The sequence below is a fragment of the Panthera pardus genome, unplaced genomic scaffold, assembly GCF_024362965.1.
Source record: "Panthera pardus isolate Hobbes unplaced genomic scaffold, ASM2436296v1 HiC_scaffold_6, whole genome shotgun sequence".
Lineage (NCBI taxonomy): Eukaryota > Metazoa > Chordata > Mammalia > Carnivora > Felidae > Panthera > Panthera pardus.
Window position 1 is genome coordinate 92,221,182 of NW_026526991.1, and position 21,017 is coordinate 92,242,198.

At 37.1% G+C, this 21,017-nt stretch overlaps 1 protein-coding gene across 5 annotated transcripts in view; it reads left to right on the forward strand.

Annotated features, from left to right (window-relative positions):
* The window catches only part of EPS8 (epidermal growth factor receptor pathway substrate 8), a 187,741-nt gene that overhangs the window by 70,837 nt on the left and 95,887 nt on the right, over positions 1–21,017 (forward strand). The window contains exon 1 of one of the 5 annotated variants that reach the window (XM_019452081.2): positions 9,869–10,158. The exons of the other annotated variants lie outside the window; for them this stretch is intronic. The gene's annotated coding sequence lies outside the window, so the exon portion shown is untranslated. Of the gene's footprint in view, positions 1–9,868; positions 10,159–21,017 lie in introns of those variants that run through there. 5 annotated transcript variants of the gene reach the window in all.

Consider the following 21,017-nt stretch of genomic DNA (forward strand, 5'->3'; position numbering starts at 1 on the left):
GTTATGGAGGAATATGATAGAATAAAGAGTATGGGATAAATATAGTAAACTGGAGGAGATTTAGCAAAGCCTGTTTGTTCTGATTCTTCTCAGTGTCCCTTTGTCTTCAGAGATAAGGATGCTCCTTTCTTCCTGGTGAATGGAGGGCATCTCTCACACTAGGGTTTTATGACCTATTTCAGGAGAGAAGGGCCAGGGAAGGTCAGAGTGATCTTCCTGCTTCTTCCATTTTCTCAAACTCCTTTACCCTAAATATCCAATATGCCAAGGTTCCATATTTTAGGGTTAGCTTGTCCTAAAACATGTCATTTGTTCCCCTATCTGAAACTTCCCCCAAGAACTTCCAAGGTCTAGAAACTGATTTAGTAGATTATCTGTTGAACCAGTTTCTCAGTCCTGGACATTTCTGTGGATACCAAAGAAAAAGAAAAGGTTAATGGTTAATGGTTAGAACAAACCATTAACCAATGAATGTGGTTTTTGAGTCCAGAGGGCAGTTAGTCATCAAGAATATTTATAGATGCTTGACTCAAAGCATCTTCAGATAGGGTGAGAGCAGATGGTAGTAACCTGGCAGGTTTTCCTGGTTTGCAGTTTGAATGTCTCTGGTGATGTCATCAGGTGTTCTGGTGAACTTTCTGAGTGGCCCACATAGCAGTAGGCAGGAAGGGTTGTCCATATATGAGTTGTTGTGGTGATTTCTCTGAAATTGACCTCAAGTTGTCCAGCTTCAACTTGCAGGGCTTTGGGAAAAAGGCAGTTTTAATTTTTAGTAATTCCAAGTCAGAAGGGTGGGAGAAAAATTGGAAACATTAGTTTGGAGAATTGTAGCTAGATATTGGAGGAGACTAGAAGAATTCAGGATCCCATCTACTTTGTAGGTAGAAAACAAAACCTTAAAGACAATGAAGAGGACTAGAATTTAACACCCACATGGGTATGCTGTAGTTTTCCATTGAAACACAATTTTTGTCTTTATAGTCACCCTCATTTCTATCAAAGATAATTTAAGTAAGACCAATCTGTTTGCCACATGAGTCTAGTTTCATTAACTTGGCATGATCATATCGGTGCAGCAAGGATAGTGGTTGACCATATATACTTTTTAAAAGTCTGCTTTGCCAAAACTTTTTTTAAGTTTATTTATTTATTTTGAAAGAGGAAAGGGAGAGAGAGAGAGAGTGCATGCGCACAGGGGAAGGGCAGAGAGAGGGGAGACAGAATCCAAAGCAGGCTCTACGCTGTCAGCACAGAGCTTGATGTGGGGCTCAATCTCATGAATCAATAGCTGAGATCAAGAGTCTGGTTGCTTAACTGATTGAGCCACTTAGGCACCCCCGCTTTGCTGGAACTTCTAATGAGGAATCATAGATTGGACTTTCAAAAGGCTCTTGAAGCTTGTAGACTCAGCCAGTGACTCACTGTCAGATTTTGCCTGTAACACTTATAAATGTGAGTAAAGTCCTCTGTTCTTGAGATCCCCCAAGTATCCTGAGGTTCCTGGATTCGGCTAGGAAGTAAGGGTACCCACCTGTTAGGCAGAAATCCTATAAGCAAGCTACCAGGTAGTTTTTAGAAGGGTAGCTTTATAAGCATTGGCTCCTTAAAGCTAACCTTAGTTCCTTGAAGCTGTCTGGTCACATCTGATTCTGTGCACATCATTTTCAAATATGACATTCCAGTCAAAGCCTTTCTAATATAAGCAACGTTTACAGTTGTGTCCCGTTACAAGGAGGACCGATTTTTATTGAACTTATGCAAATAACTATATTGCCATGAAAATAAGAATACTCAGTAAGAATTCTCAAATTCTGGAGAGATGAGTTGGGGAGAAAAGAGAAATGCTTCAATTCTGTTTACAGAAGTATAATTTACCAAATTGCTGTGAGTTATAAGTAGCTCAAAAGGAAAGAGAAAAAGGTTTCCTTAAATTGGAAAAACACAACATTAAAGAACAAGTGCTACTTCAAACAGAAGTTACAATCATCCATATCAGTCCATTCAGTCCCTTATAATTAATTCTTACTCTGCTTGCTCTTGGGTTAACAGGTTTACGAGTCTATCAGCTCCTACATCAGTTCTGGAAATTCTTACCCATTCCAGTGGCATAGTGTCAAAGTTTTTCAAGTGATACCATCATAGAGCATTCTCATAGTAGATGATTGTAAACACTTTTAGGAAAGAATCGGAGCAGAACAGTAACTCTGAGCCGTCAGCACGGAGCCCAACGCGGGACTCAAACTCACGAGCTGTGAGATCATGACCTGAGCCGAAGTGGGATGCTTAACTGAGCCACCCAGGCACCCTGGTACGGTTAAAATTCTGATGAGAGTTCATTTGATAGGAAAATTAGTTATTTCTATGGTATACAACAATCTAAGATGATAATTGGATAGAGGGTGGTGACAAATTTCTATGAACTTTGTGTGACTTCTGGAATACCTATCTTAATACGATGTATCCATAAAACATAACCTGAATGTTTACCACCACTTCTTATTTCAGTCTTTCCCATGTCAAACCTAATTATATTAACATCTCTCTTGCATAAGATGAGAGACAAGTCCTTTAAGATTTTCCAAGGGCCCTCTGGATAACCTGACAATCAAGTTGATGTCAACAAGACTTTAGGAATTTTGTCAAAAATATCAAAAGGTTTGGACTAGTTGACTAAATAGGGTCACAGATCATTGACCTGTGGTCACATTATCTGTCTGACCAAAGTGAAAGAGGATTTTAAAGGCAAATACAGAAGGTTACCTAGTTGTGAACAAACTTTTTTTAATATGGAGGGAACTCAGTTTTCTTAAGTAACCAGTGACCTGATAAAGACAACATGGAGCACAGGAAATTATTCTAAGACAACATCTAAGGTAGATTACTTAAAAGGTAAAGAAAACTAAGAGAAATAGCGATGTTCTTTAAGCTCACCATTTAATACTTAGTTAACCACTTTATTACACTGTGCTCTTTTATGCATTGTTTCATTCAGTCTCTCTGAAGAAGATACTATTATTTTTATTTCATAGACAAGCAGATAGATTTGGTGGAGTAACTTGGCCAAAGTGATACAGCTGTAAATAATAGCACTGGTGTTTGTACCTGTTTTGCACATGAACCTGAGTTTTTTACAACTATGTTCTATTGCCTACATTAATGATTTGTTTAAGGTCATGTGATACTAAATGATAGAGCCAGGGGAAAAAATTAAGCTTTTAGGTTTCAAACCCATTGGTCTTTGGACCATAACATTTCACCTCTTGACATGGGTTTATTTATAAACCTCTTTTCCATAGGTCCATCTCCCAAATACAGAGGAATTAGATACTAGTGTTAGAATTGTCATTCGAAGGTCTTGAAACTGCAGATTAAATAAAGCTTAAGTTTTTTGGAGGATCAATATTTTATTGACGAGAAATAAACTTGAAAGTAATCCTTAATATTTTGCTCAACCGCGGTAAACTTGCAACGTATTAACACTTCAGCCAAAGGCCATGTAGTTATATATTCTTCTGCCTGTGCAGACTCTAGCCTGGTGATATTCAAAGAAGTTAAATCACTTTTTGAAATGAATATAGCCTCTGGCAGTTTAATATCGGTGTTTCACTGTGACATTCCACTTCAGATCCTGTTAAAGCTTTGCTGTAATGGCTTCTCTTTATATGACCACAGTACTATGTGCCACTGACACAGCTTGTCTGATTTAAGTGCCCTCTGCCGCCCCTCTTTATTGGTAACACATGAGCTTTAAGGATCATTTGATGTGCAAATTTAATTGCAGGTTTTATTTTTGAAGGATGACATAAGCTATGTCATTCTGATAGCTATTTCTACAGCTTTTTCTAAACTGCTGCTCTGAAAACATGCATTTCTTTCTGTATTGTAATGCTTCCTGATTTACTTTTTCAAGCCTGCTTGCTCAGTTAACTTGTTGAAGTGTATATGTGATGGTTCTTTGCAGTATTTCAGTAGGTATATGCTTTGAAATTAAACTTGGGCGTTTCTTATTTTTTGATAAGATAGGTCCTTATGAGCCTTTGTTTTCTGTATCTGTTGATTTCCCCCCCCTCCTTTTCTTCCTCCCTCCCTTTCTTCCCAGTGCTATAGCACATGATTACAATACTCAAGAGCAGTTGAGTCTCATTATATGGCTAATGTGATAATTTCTTGACTGTATTACAGAGTTATGGTAAAAATACTCTAGAAAGCATCAGTAGGCTTATATGAAATGCCATTTTCTTTCCAAACGACACTAAAGAATCCAGAAGCACTGATGAAAGAATCCAGAAGCACTTTATTATTTAATAAAATAAGTACTCGTATCTTTTTTTTTTTTTTTTTGAGAGTAACGTTTTATGGAAAACAAAGGTTTGGAGGATGATATAGGTTTACAAAATGCCGTTTTACAAGGAACATCTGTTAGTTCTTCTGATATGCATTCACTGAGTCAATTATGAAGGCTAGTACCATGTGAGTCAGGTGAAATAAGGAAGTTCTGAGTGAAATCTTAATAATGATAGGAAATATTGGTACTACATGCCAAAAGCTTCCACTTTTCCTGCCTCCCAGAAATTCTTTATACCTATTTGTTTTAGAAGAGTCTGTATTTAAATTGGAATTTTTTAGCAGAAATCGGGGGGCCTCTGAAATGTGTTATTTCATAATTTGTGAGGTAAATTGACAAATGTCCTCATAGCAACTAATACTTTTTCCTCATTTGTCATTAGATTTCCTGACTATTCATTCGGTGATTTAATTTTTCTGATAATTTACCATTTTCTGTTGAAAAGTGTAAAACTGCCATTTACAGTGATTTAGCCAAAATCTAATTAAGTAGATTTTCTGTTTTTAAATTTGAACTGTGAGAATGTTCTAGAATAGATCTGAATGGGAGCTCACCAATTTGTCTCATTGATCTCATTTTACAGGTGAGGAAATGGAGGCTGAGAGAGATTAAGTTACTTGCCTGAGGTTATAGAGCTACTAAGTGGCAGAGTTGATGCTTCAACACAAGCCTTCAGTTTCTTAGTACTGAGGTCTTTACACTTTACTACTTGTCTTTGATTATAGGACTTGAATAGAAATGAGACATCACTTTTTTGTTTTCACCATTAAAAAATGTTTGTGGTTTTTTTTTTTTTTTCTTTTTGGTTGTAGTTGTCAAATAAGGGTGTGACTTCCTGGAACTGTATGGGGATTCCTAAGTGGAAAATTGACACACAATATCCATAATCAAATGAGTTTGTGTGGTGTTTCCCTGAGTATGTACCTAAACTTTGCTACTTTAAGGTGAAACTACCATTTTGTTCCCTTATATATACCCTGTTACCTAATTTTGCAGTTCATTTTTCTCAAATTCGTACTTCTCTTATTGGAGACTCAAACCATCTGTAGACTTGAAAATGTAATTATGGTACCACTCTTCTAATAGCTTATGTAAACAATGAATATTGTTTGGTCCTGCTATTTATATTTATTCATCCCAAGAAGTGTCCATTATGTTTTTTTGTTTGTTTTTCACCTTTAATCCAGAACTGTGTCCAAACAATATCTCCAAAATGATAGAGACTCATTTAATCTTTTTTAAAATTTAGTATTTTTTTATTAATTTTTTTAATATCCACTTATTTTTGAGAGAGAGAGAGAGAGACAGAGAGACAGAGTGCAAACAGGGGAGGGGCAGAGAAAGAGGGAGACACAGAGTCTGTAGCAGGCTCTAGGCTCTGAGATGTCAGCACAGAGCCTGACGCGGGGCTTGAGCCCACAAACCGTGAGATCATGACCTGAGCCGAAGTCAGATGCTCAACCAGCTGAGCCACCCAGGCACCCCATCATTTAATCTTTTTTAATATGAGCAAGTTGGTTCTTCATCTCATTCACATCCCATGCATATTTGCTCTTTTGTATGCCTGTGATATATTAATAATCTTACATGACTCTCCCCAAATATGAATTATATTGCACTGCTATTTCATATCTAGATAAGTTGTTAAAGGATTTGGTTGATCATTCTACCCATATGAATTTAGCTAGCTTAACTTGCATGTTACTGAGATTTGGCAATGTGCAATTTAGAGTTTAGAAACTTCTTTTGGATTCTCTCATTAGTAACATGTTAGTTTCTTACTTCCAATGAGAGTTTTAAAGTTAGAAGAAGAAGGGTTGGTTTACAGAAAACAAAGCAGATTGTGATTCTTGGGAGAGGAAGTGCTGAAAGACAGATGAGGAACCGCGATTGAAGTGTACAGAAACTGAGAGTGAAGTTCTGCATATTTCCAAGGTGAATGTATTGTGACATTGTTGATCTGTTCTGCTTGCCTGTCCTGATAATTTATGTTAATGACTTCATGTCATTTTGAATCTGAAGGTCTTGATACATTTTGCTACATTTTATCTTGTCTGCCTTTGTATTTGTGGTTACAAAGTGTGGAATGTAGGGCAGGGACACCAGTAGAGAGGGGTGTGTGTGTGTGTGTGTGTGTGTGTGTGTGTGTGTGCAATTTCCAGCTTCCTTTAATAGTTACGGAAGACGTGTGGCAACCAAATCTATGTTCCAAATATATTTCTAATGGCTACTTCTGGTACACTGCCCTGTCTTAGAAGGGTGAGGCAGTCAAATACCCACGAGCCTTGCTTGGATTTGTCCCGTGTCATTGACATCCTTTAGTGTGCATATGAATGAATATAGCTATAGTCCATGCAGTTTTTTTTATTAATATTCTCTTTTTTTAAGTATGCTTCATGCCCAGCTCAGAGCCCAGTACAGGGCTTGAACTCATGACCCTGAGATCAAGACCTGAGCTGAAATCAAGAGTCGGACACTTACCCAACTGAGCCACCCGGCACCCCTATTAGTATTCTTAATAATGATTATATACTAGCCTGAACCTGATTAACCTTTTATAAAACTGTCATTAACATCTTTACTGGTGGTTCAGAACCAAAAGGTGTATCAGAATTCTGTTACTTGGAACATGGGGTAAATATAAACAGGGCTCATGGGATTTGTAGATTTCCTCACCCTTAGAAGATAGGGCATTTACCAGAAGTAGCCATAAGAAACATGTATTTGGAATGTGTTAGATTTGGTTGTTGCACATTTTCTCATGACTATTGAAGGAAGCTGGAAATTGTACATGTACATCTCTATTAGTAAACTTGCCCCCCAGCAGGGAATTGAATGTACCAGTTAACTTACTGTTAGGAAAGTGACTGTCTTAGAAGAATAAATGGCCTATATCTAAGCAGCAACATTTTTGGCATTTAGCAGACCCATGGACCTAAGAGGTATTGTCTTCACAAAGACACACTGGAATTGGTATACCCTTGAGATGTTGTGAAATGTTGTGTTGTGGAATTTTATGATTATATTTTCATTTTGAAAAAGTCTTTCCCTTGTGCTACTGGTCTCCTCACCAAAGAGATATTAGTACTTTCTGGTGTTCTCCTCATTGGTTTCAACGTTTTATTATTTTTCTTTTCTCCTTTTTTTTAAAAAAAATATTTATTTTGAGAGAGAGCATGCACGAGTGGTGGAGCGGCAGAGAGAGAGAGAGGGAGGGAGAATCCCAAGCCCTGATGTGGGGTTTGAGCTCATGAACAGTGAGATGATGACCTGGGCTGAAATCAAGAGTCGGACCCTTAACCAGCTGAGCCACCCAGGCTGCCCTTTCTCACTATCACTCCTTTCATAGTGCTGCCCCATATCCTGTCCTTTTTTTTTTTTTATGATGCTCTTCTGTTGCAGTCTGGGTTCCCCAGGATACAGACTCTCAGATGGAAATTAGTGTGCTAGAAGTTTCTTAAAAAGTGCTCTTTGGATCAACCCCTGTGGAAGGGAAGGGAGATACCAGTATTGGGCAGAAGGGAAATTAGGCTACTGTGCAGTCCTGATGGAGGTCTGACCCAGAGGGGAGTTCTGAAGCCAGGATGGCTCTCCACCATTGTCCCCCATTAGGGAGAGAGGGCCACATCTTTATATTCCCTGCAGCCACCTGTCTTTGAATGTGGGCTGCCCTGGAAAGGGAGCATGAGCTTGTGTGAGAAGAATCTTCAGCCAAAGCCGTTCTCAAGAGAGCTGGTAGCTGAAGGCTGTCTGCTGGCAGCCGTTCAACAGGGGGATAAATCATTCAGTCCTGAAAGGGGATCTGAGTGGCACATCACAGTTTCCATTCTGTCCTTTTTGCACAGGTGCTGGAGAGGGCTCACGGCGGCCTGGGGGATGGGTCAGGATTTCCAGGATTGGGGCGTTGCAAGGGCATAGTGGTCATCAATGGTAGAGAGGGAAAGTTGGTGTGCAATAGATCCTGCCATATAATTGAATTCCTGCTTTGCTTATTGTCTAAGTAAGTTTTTAAACTTCTATCCATCTATACTAACAATGTTCTCTTTTTAAGTTACAGAAACCTGATGAAAACTCAGGGTGCTCTATGTAGAGAATATGCATGTCTTTGTATATAAATTTTGTATGGTTTTGTAAAACCTACTTGTTTTTTCTGTTTCCTATTCTTTATAGGCTCTTTTTTCTTCCTCCGTCTCTTAATAATTATGCTTTGTTTTTCTATCTTCATGTTAAAAAATTAGTTGAGTACTGTATTTTCTATTTGGTGTATACACACACACACACACACGTGTGTGTGTGTGTGTGTGTGTGTGTGTGTGTGTATACCCATTTCTTTTTTAAGTTTATTTGTTTATTTTGAGAGAGAGGGGAAGAGAGAGAATCCTAAGCAGGCTCCATGTTGTTAGTGCAGAGCCTGACATGGGCTCGATCCCGTGAACTGTGAGATCATGACCTGAGCCGAAATCAAGAGTTGGATGCTTAATGGACAGAGCCACCCAGGCGCCCCTGTTTGGTTTGTTAATGTTCAATCACAGTAAATCATTTTCTTACATGTTTTGTAATTTCTAAATTATAGGCTTATCTTCATTTGAGATTTTTGTTGTTGTTGTTTGGTTTAGTTTTTCTAGCTTATAGAGGTCCCATGTGGCCTATAGAGTGTTACTCTAGAGTGGTTTCATTTCTTCTGGATACTCCAGGGATATCACAAGCCTCGGACCCAATTTTATCTCAATTTTTGAGTTTGAAGATTCTCATACAAGTAAGATTTAGACTTGAGAACTGTTGTGACACAGGTGTAGGGTTTTAATTTCTGGTTGTTGCATTTCCCCTATGCTTTTACCCAGATTCCCAGAGACAGGTTGTCTTGAAGTCTTACTAAGACAGTGGGTGGATTTGTCCTGTTCCCTGCATCATTTTTTAACTGTGATTGCAGCCTTTTGAAAATAGCTCTGGTTTTTTGAAAGGATCTCAGTACCAACTTTATACCTTGTGTGCCTGAGAGCTCTTTCTCTGCCTGCACATGGTCATCAGGGTACAGTTGGGTAGGTGGTATCCTGTGTTGAGGAAAAGCAGGGCCAGAAATCTAGACTCTTCTTCAGAGAGAATACTTTCTTCCCATCTCATTGCTTGAGAGGGCATCTCCTTACTAATTTCAGTTAGGCCGAAGTGCTGAGGTGATTCCTGTGGTCATTTCTGGAGGCCATAACTGGCAGTATTTACTTTGGTGCATACCACTTTGGCCCTTGGTTCTAGCTTTGGTGTAGCACCAGGGGATTTTCTTTGTCGTAAGTGAAGCTGTGTTATTTCTTTTTAAAATTTGTTACACTCTTTTTCATTTTTTCTGTGTGTTTGCAGTGGAAGGTCTTCATTAGCTCAGTTAGCCACATTGCTGTACCTGGAGTTTCTTCCAGTTACATATTAACCTCTGTTCCTGAGATTCCACCCCTAACAATGGGAATAATAATAGTGTCTGTCTGTATGGTGTTAGTTTGGAGCACATCTTAAGTTCTCAGTCATTGTTAGCTATTATTATTTGCACCATTTACAGCTTTACTTTAGCACCTTAGGGAAGAGTTGGAAATGAAGCGGTTGTGTTTCTTACTTAACAAGAAGAGGAAGTCTTAGTTAACGCCCTAGAGAAACCAGAGGAGAAACTTTGTTCACTATAGTAAAATGCCGAAACTGAAGCTTAGAGTCCCACCCTTTCTGTTGATATGCCGAAGGTCACTTGGCACCCAGAGTGAGCTGAGAGGAATGTCCTCTCAATATTGCCTGGCGGATCGCTTAGAGGAGTCTTGCTTGGATTGTGTGTGTAGGTAAGTTTGACTTTGTGAATATTTACTTTGCTAAGGAGGGCTCTCAAAGGCATAATTATTTTAGAAGATATATATAGACCTTGAACCACGCAGTAATACTTTTTAGTCCCAGTTAGCCTTTTGACAATTTCTTAAATTCCCATTTGGTATTCCAAGTGGATTCTGAACTTGTTGAAATTGGTGCCTCGGGCTCCTCAGAGCCCTGCCTCCTGCCTCTGGGGGATTTTAAAGGATTTCTTTCTGTTAGGTCATATGTTTAAGAGAATCATTTTCCCCCATAAATTGTAGGTGAGAAGAAATCTGTTGACGATTAATAGTCGGGGAAGCACAGATAGAATATATGAAGTTTTCTTAAAAATTACTTTAAGTTAATCTGATAGGCAAAATACTGTGATTATCCTATAAATATTAACTGCTTTGGATTGTTTATACAATGTCAGTTGTACTATGAAAATTTGCTTATTAACCAAGTTCAGTTTTCTTAGGTTGTTATTGGCTTTGAGTCCACAGACTTAACACTGCCAAATTTCTGTGTAAACATTTTGCTTGGGACCTAAACTGTAGTGAATATGTGTATTTAAAGTTTTTTTTTTCTTCTTCCCCTGAGCCTGTGTATATTAATGGAACTTGTAAACATTTAAATAGTCAATTAATGGAAATTTTTAAGGAAAAACTCTTCCAAAAATTCAATCATGTGACTATGTTTTAAGTATAAAATTTGAGCTTAGTGTGAAATATCTATATATAGATCTATCTATCTATCTATCTATCTATCTATAATTCTTACATAGAGATGTTTTTGTAGCTTTTATCAATTTGTTACATTTAATTTTTTTTAGGAGGAGTCTTTTTGTTGTTATGTTACGAGTAATTAAGTGCAAGGCCAAGATTTATACTATTTAAAAACAAGAGTTAATAGTATTGTATCACAGTATACTAGATAGAGAACAAAAGTAAATAACCGGTTACATCTCTGTTTTGGTGCTGGGAAATGTAGTGTATTCTTGAGTTCAGGTGCCATGGTTATTATGCCTATATTGATCCATTGAAGTACATTCTTGAATATGTTGATTTTTCTCTAATGTGTCTGCTATTTATTAAGACTCTATACCATAAGGAATGTCATCTACACCACAAACTTAAACTTCCCATATAAGCACAATGTGCAACTGTTTGGTAGCATACATAGGTGAGATTCCGTGGAATGTTTATGACCTGAGTTATTCTTAACCTTGTTGCAGAGCTTTGGTCAGCTTTACAGGGTGAACTCTAAAGCAAGTGTCAGTGTCATGCTCAGTATAAATTTTATATATGCTCTCGGAATGGTATGTAATGTGGGGGAGGGGCAGAGAGTGAGGGAGAGAGAGAATTCCAAGTAGGCTCCATGCTCAGTGCAGAGCCCTACATGGGGCTTGATACCCCAACCATGGGATCATGACCTGAGCCGAAAAAACTGAGCCACCTGGGTGCCCCACCTGGAGTTTAGTTTTAAAAGTGGTTTCTGTTTTTTTGCAGATGGACTTGGAAATACTTTCTTCAGTTTAAGTAAATTACATATAGGAGAAAATGACTTTGGGAAGGATAAGATGTTTATACTCATTTTCTGTGTAATTCTGAAATAAATTGTATAGAGAAGTTTCCTTTTTAGTTTATTTTTCAGAGAAATCATGTTGCATTAATTCATCAAGGTAGGCATGAAGAGTTTTAAGCAGACAAAAATTAGTTCATTATATTTTAGATTTTTAAATAATACTTTACTTGAATTGTGTAAAATTTTTGTGCGGATGATATAACAAAGTAGATTTTCATATAGTCTTTTGATCATTTACCCTGTAACAAAGTTCTAATTTAATTAAACAATTATTCTTTAAAATTCTTTTTTCTGTTAGAGTTTAAGCTTGTGTGTGTGTGTATGTATATATACATATTTTTTAATGTTTATTTTTGAGAGAGAGAGAGAGAGAGAGAGAGAGAGAGAAAACAAGCGGGGGAGGGGCAAAGAGAGAGGGAGACTCAGAATCCAAAGCAGCCTGACGCGAGCACACAGCCTGACGCGAGGCTTGAACCCACAAACTATGAGATCATGACCTGAGCTGAAGTCAGACACTTAACTGACTGAGCCACCCAGGTACCCCCCATGTGTATATTTTTAATTTTTAATTTTTTCATGAAACACTGAAAAGTGGACTTTCAGCTAATCAAAATGTATTATTTTAGTTAAAATTTGTGGCATTTCTGTCTGCTGTATAGAATACATTAACAGATTCAGGGACATGATTAGAAGAAACTTGTAGTAGTTTTAATTCTTAATATATATTCTAAGGTATTAAAGCAATATGTGAAATACTGTGCTCTTTGTACTTAGTGATGTAAAATCTGAGCTGAAATGGAACATGTGTTTCTTATACTTGCCTTAGACCTTATGTGCACATTAATCCAAGAAGGTTTTGCTTTGGGAGAACATTGATATACAGCTTCTTGACTACTAAAAAAATATTGTGTCAGATATTTAGATGTAATTCAAAACCATATTAACTTTCTTAATTATATGATCTAATGATCAGATTTAAATATCTGCTAATATTATTATTACTCTTAAGTTGTATTCTTTTTTTTCCCTCATTGTTTCCAAAAATATACTTTCCTCTCATTTTGCAGGTAATTTTTTTATGCCACTATTTTTTAAAATTTGCCAGACCAAATGACACAGTTAGGATCCATTAAGTAGAGCTGTGAATATCAATCTTGGACACAAAGCTGGGGATTGTTGTTGGGAAAGCCCTCCTGCTGCTCTTACTTGGCATTCCAAAGACTCTGAATGAAGTCTCTTCACTTATTTCAAAGCCTGGGTTTGTGAAGGCCAGTTGGGCTCCCTTTTGCTCATTCATCACTGATGTTACACTCTTCTGGTTAAATTACACTCTTCTGGTTAAAAATTGTCAGTGACTTTCCCATTTTCCATCAGATAAAATTCAAAGTTTGTTATAGAACTTATTATTTGTCATCATGTATCTTAATTTGTGGCCTACGTGTCTTGATCTTTATGCTTTATTATATATTTCCTGCCTTTTTCTTTATTCGTGCAGCAATTAGAAAGCATTTCCCTCATAATCAAAATTTAACTCATCCATAAGGTCTGCTAATCACCCCCATTAAATTTCTCCTGGTCCCTTTTTCCAACATTGAAAGTAATCTGGTTTTTTTTTTTCCTGCATTTAAAAAAATTTTTTTATTTATTTTTGAGAGAGCATAAGTGGGGGAGGGGCAGAGTGAGCCAGACAGAGGATCTGAATCAGGCTCTGTGCTGACAACAGGGAGCCTGAAATAGGGCTTAAGCTCACAACTGCAAGATCATGACTTGAGTTTAAGTCAGATCCCCACCTGACTGAGCCACCCAGGTGCCCCTTCTGCATTGTCTTAAGGTGCTTCATGTTCTGTCTTGTGTTGCAGTTATTTTTACATGTGTTATAATATTTTACCCCTCCTGTATAGCCTCGACCAACTTTAAATGATCCACTGAATTACTTAAGTCTCTTACCTCTTACTAGGATGGATGGAGGTGGTTTCATCATGTTTCTCCTGTGTTACCTTGTATTCAGGAAATACTCATAAATATTTGGTGAGCAAATAAATGAAATGACATGACAGCGTGTTACCACCAGACATTTTATTCCTCTGTTGGAATGGACATTTGGGGATAGCGGATCAGTTAGAGAAGAAAACAATTGTGACATAGCTGTCTGAATCCGAGCTGTCCCCAGAAGGGAAAGCTGAGGGAACAGTCAAAGATGCAGTTAAGAAATGTTTTAGATCATGTTTAATGGCTCAATACTGACGAAGAAAGAACAACGTTTTCTAGATAAACACTTTGGGCTAATAGGAAATTGAAGAGTAACACAGGCTTTGTAGATCGTGACTAGAGTTCTGAGTCAGAGAACATTAATCATGAGTCTGTAGTTTGGGAATGAATAGTCAGTTCTTCTATAATGCTTGTTTTGAAAATGGGAATTTATTCCTACATTATTGGTACTAGGGAACAATTTGAGGATAACGTAAATTTCACACTTCTCATGTGTGATATTATCTGAGAAATAGTAGGTGAACACCGAAAGTTCCACCTGGTTGACCTGAGCCACATAGGAATACACAAAATGCATGTGCACAGTCCTCGGACATCTCCAGCTACCTCACTTCATTGTACGCTATGAACTGCAAACACACCCATATCTTTTATAGTTTTCTCTCCAATTTCAGATAACCCTTTTCCCTCCATTTCACAATAACTTACTTAGCTGTAAGTGGCAGCCAATTCCACAAGCAAACTTCAGGTCTTTTTCAAGGTAAGGTACCATGTTTATTGTGGTTTTTATTTTTTTAACCATTTAACATACGTAAAACTGCTACAATCTTTATTAGTTTCTTTCCTTTTTTTTATGAAGTGTCACTGACAGAGTTTTTGAGTGTTGTGCTTCTAACCCCATTTTCTCCATAAGCCTTGTGGTTTTAATGATGTGATTTTGCATTGCATCATGATTTTTAGGAATACGTGTGTTGCATTATAACAGAACAGGCTTGTTCTAATTGTTAACCTACAGAGTGCAAACTGATGGTTCTCCCTCTCTTTTTCCTTCATTTCTGCTCTTCCTCTTCCCTCTCTTTTGATGGTGAAAGAAACTAAATAGACCCTGTAAGGAGGGACACAGCATGACAGAGCAAAATACCAAAGGATTTTTTTTTTTTTTTTTACAAAAAAGGGCATAAATTTACCAGTGGACATAAATGGGTATCTTCAAAAGCAGGCAGGGACTGAGAAATAAATACAAAAGCCGGTGGCCTCCTGGAGTAAAAATATATCTTACCTTTAAATAAGAGTAATTATGTTTAACATTTTTTGAGCCTTTACTATATGCTGGGCACTGTGATAAGCGCTTGACATAGTTTACGCCATGTAATCGTCATAAAACGCTATAAAGTATGTGTTATTACTGTCTTCATTTTACAGATGAGGAAAATGAAACTTAGATGGGTTAATTAACTTGCCCAAGGTAGGTAACTCATAAATACAAAGGGCAGAGCCAGTTCTAGAATCAGGTCTGACTTCCGAGCCTTAGATTTTAGTGGTCTGTCACAGTACTTTGTAGATTATAAATTAATAAACTACAGGTGTTATTTCCTCTACGCTTCTTAACTGTGTCTGATTGGCATCACGGGCTATTTCAATGCCTGTAATAATTGAAGAAACTGAGGTGCCCAGGCTAAGAAATGTGCAGATTGTCAGAGGCAGAACAATAACAGAAATTAATTCTAATACCTAATTCAGGGTTTTTTTTTTTGTTTTTTTTCTGGAGTTTATATATAGAAAGGGAGAAAATTTGGACACTTGGCAATAAGGAGGTAGGCTGAGCTGAATAGAAGGAGAAATAATTGCTTTGGAAGTTGGAAAAAAAGGAGGTGAATTTGTAACAGTATGTTAGAATTGAAAGATGAGAGCCCAATGGAGAATGAGCAGAGGGGATTCTCACTCTATGTCGTGGGTAGCCCAATCAGATTCTCATAAAAGAACTAAAATCAGTACCAGTTTTGATACAAGGTTATAGCACAAGAAATCTGAGGTCATGAGCATAAAATAGCTATATTATAAATCCTGATTAGTAGTAGGCTCAGGGAGAAAAAAAAGAGGAAAGAGAGAGGTTATGCTAAAGGATGCTTTCAAAAGACTTTATTTGTACTGATTTTATTGCTTGTCCTTAGTCACTTTTTCTTTATGTGGCCAGTTACCTCACAGGGCCTTACATAGAAACACGGACACAAGTGTTTAATCCCTACTTGTTAAATGGAAGCATTGATGAATAGTGGAGAGAGTAGTTCTTCAGTTGAGTGTTGATTAAAAGCTAAATATTATACAGGTAATGGATAAATAAGGGTGGAATTGATGAGTATTTATGTATTTAGAGCAAGGGATTAGCAAACTGACCAATAGATTATTTTCTTTCTATAAGCCAAGAATGGTTTTTACATTTTTAGTAGATTATTAAAAACAAAAAATTATCAACAGAGACCCACAAGCCCCAAATATTTGCCACTTGACCCTTTATAGAAAGTTTGTCAACACCTGACCTGAAAAATAGTCCAAAAAAAAGTTAGATTGTTCTCTTTTAGGAAATCAGATTAGGGAATGGAAACTGGTATTATATTTCATAGCTACATTTCTGAACATGTGCCTTTTTTCCCCTCATATGTGGGAAGGAGTTGATAGTTATTAAAAATATTTTGCGAGGGGCTCTGTATACCTTATATTTATTTCTCATACCCTTAAAAGATATCATAACTACTTTAAATTTTTTTTTAATGTTTATTTATTTTTGAGAGAGGGAGAGAGAGACAGTGAGAGGTGGGGAGGGGCAGAGGGAGAGGGAGACACAGAATTTGAAGCAGGCCAGCACAGAGCCCGATGTGGGTCTTGAACTCACAAACTTTGAGACCATGACCTGAGCCAAAGTTGGACGCTTAACCGACTAAGCCACCCAGGCGTCCCAGATACTATAACTACTTTAAGTGAGGAATCCTGGCTTGTAGAAGCTAAGTAAACCTAAAGTTTCACACTTAATGAGTAGTGGGATTCCTATATATTTGGGTCTCCCACATAAGAAAATGCTAAAAGTTGAGTATAGACTATTCAGAATTCTGGCTTGAAAATATCTAAATAGATATCATATGTGGACATTTGTAGTATCTTTAGCTAGTATCTCAAATATAAACAGAACATTTAAGTTTCACATACAAAAAATAGGACTGTTTGAAGAATTGTAATTTTATTATAAAATTTGCAAATGAAGGAAGATCTTTGGATAAATTGTGGAGTTACAGAGATAAAGTGTAAAGAAAAAATTCAAGACTCATCTGTTTTTTTTTTTTAAACATTTATTTATTTTTGAGACAGAGAGAGACAGAGCATGAATGGGGGAGGGTCAGAGAGAGAGGGAGACACAGAATTCGAAGCAGGCTCCAGGCTCTGAGCTGTCAGCACAGAGCCTGATTTGGGGCTTGAATTCACGAACCGTGAGATCATGACTTGAGCCAAAGTTGGACGCTTAACTGACGGAGCCACCCAGGCACCCCTGAAAGAATTAAAATAATATTCACCTAAAAGAAAGATGAGACTTAAAACGTTTTCAATATAAAGTACAGAATAGAAAAGTTTATTCTGCTTCAATAGAAAGTATACTGGGCAGCCATTTATTTTTGAAAAGCTCATATTACAAATATTGGCCCATAAGTCTAATTATAAAGCCTTATGAAGATTTCAGGGTACTGTGAAAACATGCAATGAGGGATCTAATAATATAGATTGGAAGGTCCGGACAGGACATCCCAAGAGGGGTCATTTAAGCTGCAATGCAGGAGTCAGGCAAAGACAAAGAGGATAATTATTCCAGACAGATAATGATAGGCCTTGAGGATGGTAAGAGCTTGGCATATTCAAAGGAATATCAAAGAAGGTCATTGTGTCTCCTAACGACTCTGAGGACAGGAATTATATGTGTTTTGTTCTTCCTTGTATACCCAGCTTCATACGCATAGTATCTGTTGGCACATAGAAAGCCCTTAGCAAGATTTACTGAATGGACAAAGAATGAATGGACATTTCACTGGGAAATTCATGGTATAATTGTGAGTATAGGGATTCCTTGGATGAAGGCTACTACTCTCTCTCTGAAGCCTACCTAATTACATCAAACTATTCAGATTGTTGGTAATCCCAGATTATCCTAGGTCACTTGCAGCCCAGATGTCCCAAACCTTGGTAACTACGGTCAGAGGGTCTGAATGGAACTTGGACCAAGAGTCTGCATAGAAAAAGCAGGAAAAAAGGAATGTAGACTGTTTCAGCTGGGTCTGATCCTGAGAAGGAAAGTACATTTGCATTATTACAACATCAGGAATAAATCTGAGCTAGAATGAATATTGCCATTTTTCTAAAAATAACCAGCCTAAGGGAAGGGTGTTCCTTACTAGAACATGTGATCCCTGATTCTCTGGGTGATCACTGGTGGCCAAATAGCACATGATCATCAGGCTTAGAGGTTTAATTAAAAAGTTAAATACTCAAATGCTTATTATTTGTGTAGCTTATTTCTTCAAAATCATATTTGGACTTCTAAATTTAGATAATTTCACTTATTGGTTTGAGTGCATTGAGGAATTTATAAAGTAGAAAGGATGGGGAGAGGATTGCGTATTTCCCAGGTCTGTGATATAAAGTTGTAGTAACCACGGAAGGACTATTTTACAAAATATTAAGCATGCATTGGAGGTAAAATAGAGGTTTACGACAATTAAGGGAAGAGAGGATGACTTTAAGTGGGAAGGTAAATGGGAATTGGAGAAGAAAAGAAAACATTTCAGGGTTATTCATAAATGATGGCCTTTGAGTTAAAAAAAAAAAAAATAGCCGCTAAGTGGTAAAAACAACACACGTACAATTGATTATACAACAATTTCATAATGCCACTTGCGTATGCCTTACTTAAGCTTAAACTTCAGTGAACTTTAATTTAATGGTATCACATTGTTGGGGGTTTAATATGAAATCTGAGGCATTCCCTACTGGATGTCATAAGTCTATTTCCTTACAAAAAGAGAAATATTGGACAGCAGATGAGGTAAGTACTCACTAAGACCTCTAAGTTCATTTCTATCAGTGAGAAAAAAAAAAAAAAAGACTCTTCCCCTTGCCCCCTGGAGATAATACAAGTTTTACAAAGGATATGTTGGGAGGGGAATTGGCAGTACTGGCATGTGAAAAACTCTTAGATGTTTATTTTAGATGGATTCTCTCTTGAGTATTAAAATTAGTGAGTTAGATATTGTCAGTGCCATTGGGCTCATTTGCAGGAACAGAGGATATTCTAACTATTGCAGGTAACAACTGATTTGTCCTAAGGCATCAATTTCCTGACAATTTTCTTAACCAAAAGTACAGGCATGTTCTTTAGGCCTTTTAAATGAATCTTAACAATTTTTGTTAACATCATTTTATAATTCCTATTGATATTTGGTATGATACTTAGCAATGGACTAATTCATTATAAAAGCAAAATCTAAATATTTTCTTCCTTATCGCTTTAAAAGCTAGACCTTTGAAGCCATCTTATTTAATATATGTATATTTAATATGTCATCTGACCCTTGACCAATGTGGGGGTTTGGGTACTGACCCCTTGCAGAGTAGAAAATCCACATATAACTTTGTCCCCAAATTTAGCTGCTAATAGCCTTTAGTTGATTAGCAGAAATTTTGTATATGTATTATATATTGTATTCTTAGAATAAATAAAGCTACAGAACAGAAAGTGTGATTAAGAAAAGCATAAGTAAGAGGAAATAGATTTACAGTATTGTATGCATTTATTGAAAAAAATCCTTGTATAGGTGGAGTGCAGTTCAAACTTGTGTTTTTCAAGGGTCGGTTGTATATGTGCACATATATACATGTGTATGAATTTACCCGCCCTTGGAATACTGATATATTTTATTGCTCAATGCCTGTTTTCCTCAAAGTTTCTGTGTCTACTAAATTGTTTAAAAGTTCAATTAAAAAGTGAAAAATGCAGAGAAATTTAAAAAAACTCTTTAAGCCATCTCATAAGTCAGATGATCCTTTTGTACAGGAGCATGTCGATTCCAAATCATTTTAAACTTTGGAAGTAATTGTATGTGTACCTTGTCTTATTTTATCCCCTCAACACACTGTGAGATCGGTTATGTCGGGATGGACCGTGGAGCCCTACTCCATTTGACTAATAAGAAAGTGAAGGATTGGTGAAAAATGGCCTTTGCAAGAGGGACTGCCAAATCATGTTAGCGCTGATGGTAACAAGGATTGGTGAAAACTTGATCAGTGCTGTTTGTTTGTTTGTTTGTTTGTTTCCAAAACACAGTTCCAATTTGTTGGTCTTACAGATTAGGAATTTTGTCTCTTGATCTTTATTAAAGTGGAGTATATGATAATCTAGTGTATTTCAAATAAAAAAATACATACATATGTGTATATGTATACACACACACACAAGATTGTAGGATGGTTTTAAGTTTTTTTTTTTTACAAGTGTGTTTGCCACATGTAAATTCTTTATGCTTCCATTACATCCTCATTTACAGCCTTCACCTTAGTGGACCAGGTGGCCACACCTGATGGGCTTGCCGACATGACGCAGTCTTTTCATTCCTCAGGTTTATTTTTTATTATTGTGTAAAACATCCATGACATAAAATTTACCACTTTAATAATCTTTAAGTGTACATCTTCATGAACTAAAACTGTGTACCCGTTAAACAGTAACGACTACTCTTTTTTTCCTCCCTCCTTCTCCCCCCCTCCCCCCACCAGCTCCTGGATTCTTTTTTTTTTCCTTCCTGGATTCTACATTCTATCTCAATGAGTGTGACTACTCTGGGTCCTCATATAAGTGGAATCATACAATATTTGTTGTTTTGTGACTGGCCTATTTACTTAGCATAATGGCTTCAAGGTTCATCTGTGTTGTTGGATGTACCAGTCTTTCCTTCCTTTTGAAAGCTGAGTAATATTCCATTCCGTGCATATACATTTTCCTTATCCATTTACCTGTCAACGGACACTTGGCTTGCTTCCACCTTCTTCTGATGTGAATAGTGCTGCTGTAAACATGGGTATATAAGCATCTGTTTAAGTCCTTGTTTTCAGTTCTTTTGGGTGTATATTCAGAAGTGGGACTACTACAATGTACACGGTAATTCTGTGTTTAAGTTTTTGAGGAGCTCTGCCATGGGTTTCCACAGAAGCCACTTCATTAAAGGAATGTTTTCAATGGCTGACA